This window comes from Eschrichtius robustus, chromosome 1 (genome assembly GCF_028021215.1).
Source record: "Eschrichtius robustus isolate mEscRob2 chromosome 1, mEscRob2.pri, whole genome shotgun sequence".
Classification (NCBI taxonomy): Eukaryota; Metazoa; Chordata; class Mammalia; order Artiodactyla; family Eschrichtiidae; genus Eschrichtius; species Eschrichtius robustus.
Genome location: NC_090824.1, coordinates 157,889,702 through 157,892,659, shown reverse-complemented (window position 1 = coordinate 157,892,659; position 2,958 = coordinate 157,889,702).

Below are 2,958 nucleotides of genomic sequence, written 5' to 3'. Positions count from 1 at the left end.
TAGTAGTCAGTTAACAAAGAGGCACTGAAGAAATACATGAGCGAACGAATTCGAATCTCTTTAAATATGTTTCTGTGGCATGCACTGTTTTACTATTCAATCTTGTTATGCAGGTGAACTACTGAGTCTTAACATTTGTATAACTAGGAAGAACATTGGCTTATTGAAGACAACACACCTGTTCCATTATCTACAAATGATTAAATCCACTTAGGATTATGGTCAACACGATGGTACCTAAGAAAAACAGTAATTAATGAAATAAAATCGTGTGTAGGGGTAAAATTCAATCATGTTTAAATTAAGATAGATGAAAAAAACTGGTGTGAAATTGGAACACAAGATGGTATCAATACATTATATTAATTTTCTATTCACATACTCAATTATGGTTTAAATAAAAACTAATATGGGTAATTTATCTCCTGGTGTTTGTATGTACCATCTGATTATAAATTCCCATAATGTCCAATTTACCCACCAATCTCACACTGCACAATTATTGAGCAAGCAGGGCATGGTCTGCTGGGCATTCCAGAGGGTTCTGGTTCCTCTGGGTACCCGGGGGGAGGTGTCATAGGGCAGGAGGTCAGTACTGACTTCTGTTTCTCAAGAGTGTGGGTGCCAGATAAAATACAGGATGCCTAGTTAAATTTGAATTTCAGATAAACAAAGGACAATTTTTTTAGTGCAAACATATCCCAAATATTGCATGAGACACATACTAAAAAAATTCACACAGGTTACCACATGCTTTCCTGTGCATCCCTTTACTCTTTGCAACAAATCCATGAACCAGAACCTCAGGTTCAGTGTCCTAAGAGAAGCCTGCATCCAGGCAAAGCTCTGCCATCACCAGCAACATCTGAGGACAGGTCCATGTCCAGCAGCCATGGTCAGGGCCTCCCAGAGGAGCCAAGAGGAACTGGGGTGAAGTGAGACCAGGTCCTATGACCCTGCCTGATGCCAAAAGCTGATCAGAGCAGGCTTTCCTTTGGCCCAGGCCTAGAGACAGGTCAAGGTCAGGCTGCGGTAAAACCCTGTCCCCATCTTCTTGAGGAGCTATGTGAAATAAATCTTTGTGCCTGCTTTGTGGTGTCAGAAATTACTTTACAACAGAGGAGAGGAGTGCAAATCTTCAAAATCCTAAAACACACATAGCTTTAAAATAATTGTCTATAAATTTAGTTAGTAAATTTGCATCCGTTGTCTCAATGATGAACAAAGTATTTTTCTCTACTTGATCATCTTTCCATCTCTCCTTATTTACTCCACATTTAAATATTCCTTTGGAGCTCACATATTATTTCCCTTTTGTAGCCTGTCTGAACCCTCACAGCCTGAAGGGATTTTCCCCTTTTCTGCATCCCACAACACCTAATGTTTAACCTTCTTATAATGCATCACTTCTATCTTGTATGGGAATTTGTGTACATGCCTTATGTCTCCTTTAGTATAGAAATTCCTTGGGTTAAAGAATTACATCTTGAGTTTCCAGAGTACCGCTGCCTTAAATATTATGGATGGTCAGTTATTGCTGAAAAAGGAAAAGAATAAACAGCACTTTAAAATTAATAAAACACATTTCCCAATAAAAGAGCTTCTTGGAGAAATGGCTGATTCCAGGGCTGGGCATAGATAATGCAAAAGGAGGTTCTTGTTAAAAAAACACAGAAGCTAACTTGAAGGGGCTTTCACTAATCAAATACAGAATAATTTGAGCAACAAAATACATAAGTATACTAACCCATAGAATAAAAAAGAACCCTTGAGTCCTCACTAAGATAAACATGTAAATGGAAAAATAAATTAATGTTTCAGAAGGAAAGCTCTCCCTTACAGAAAACTTCCAGCTAAATGTAGAAGAAATGATTGAATTAGAATATTGCCATTTGGCAACTACTTTAAAAATAACTGCTCTAGATAAAAGTTGTCAAAGATGGTAAAACAAGTGGGCAAAATTGTGATGAGTAATGGCACGTGTTCATAGTCTTAATGTATCTCCTCACAAGATACCAGTTCATTACAAACAGGAAAAGTAACTTTTTGGTAGAGAAACATGGCAGGTGTAACCTTAACCTAGGTTTGGTAGAAATCATTACCAAGTGCCTCCTGATATGATGCACTGAGCAGGACACACCACCATTTCTGTGTATTCCTGACAAAAATGCATAGCATGAATCTAACCACAAGGAAACATCAGACGAGACCAAGTTGAGGGACATTCTGCAAAATGCTGATACATATTCCCAAAAAATACACTCTTCATGAATGACATAGAAGACTAAGATTGAAAAAGAATGTGGAGACACGGCATGTAAATGCAGTGTGTGATTCTGAATTGAATCCTGGGCCAGAAAGGTGTTTCTTTTTCCATAGAAGACATTAGTGGGGCAATGGATGAAATTTTAATATCTGTAGATGGATAATATGAGTATATCAAAGTTAACTTCCTAATTTTGATAATTGTACTGTGGTTATGTTACAGAATATCCTAATTTTAAGTATGACACTGAAACTTAAAGGTAAAGGAGAATAATGCTTTCTACTCATCCTCAAACAGTTCACATTTTTAAAAAAAGATAAGCAGATAGAGAATAAAGCAAAGGTGTTAAAATGTTAACACTTGAGAAACCATAGAAGGTTATATAGGAATTCTAAGTACTATTTTTGCAAATTTTCTCTAAGTCAGCTTATTTCAAAATGGGAAAATATAGAAGTATATATGTATTGTTTCTAAATTAACCAATCTTTAAAAATTATGTAAAAATTACATTGTATAAGTTTTAAATTTCCTCAAATTTCTATTTTTGGCCCTAAACTGGCCAAAAAATTTCTCTCAATTTCTTATGATTTCTGAATTTGGGAGAATTTTACTTTTCTTAAAATGTTTTTGGTAACTCTTCTAAAGCATTGATTTCCTCTAAGGGGTGACCAAAATTCAAAAAGTCAAATAAA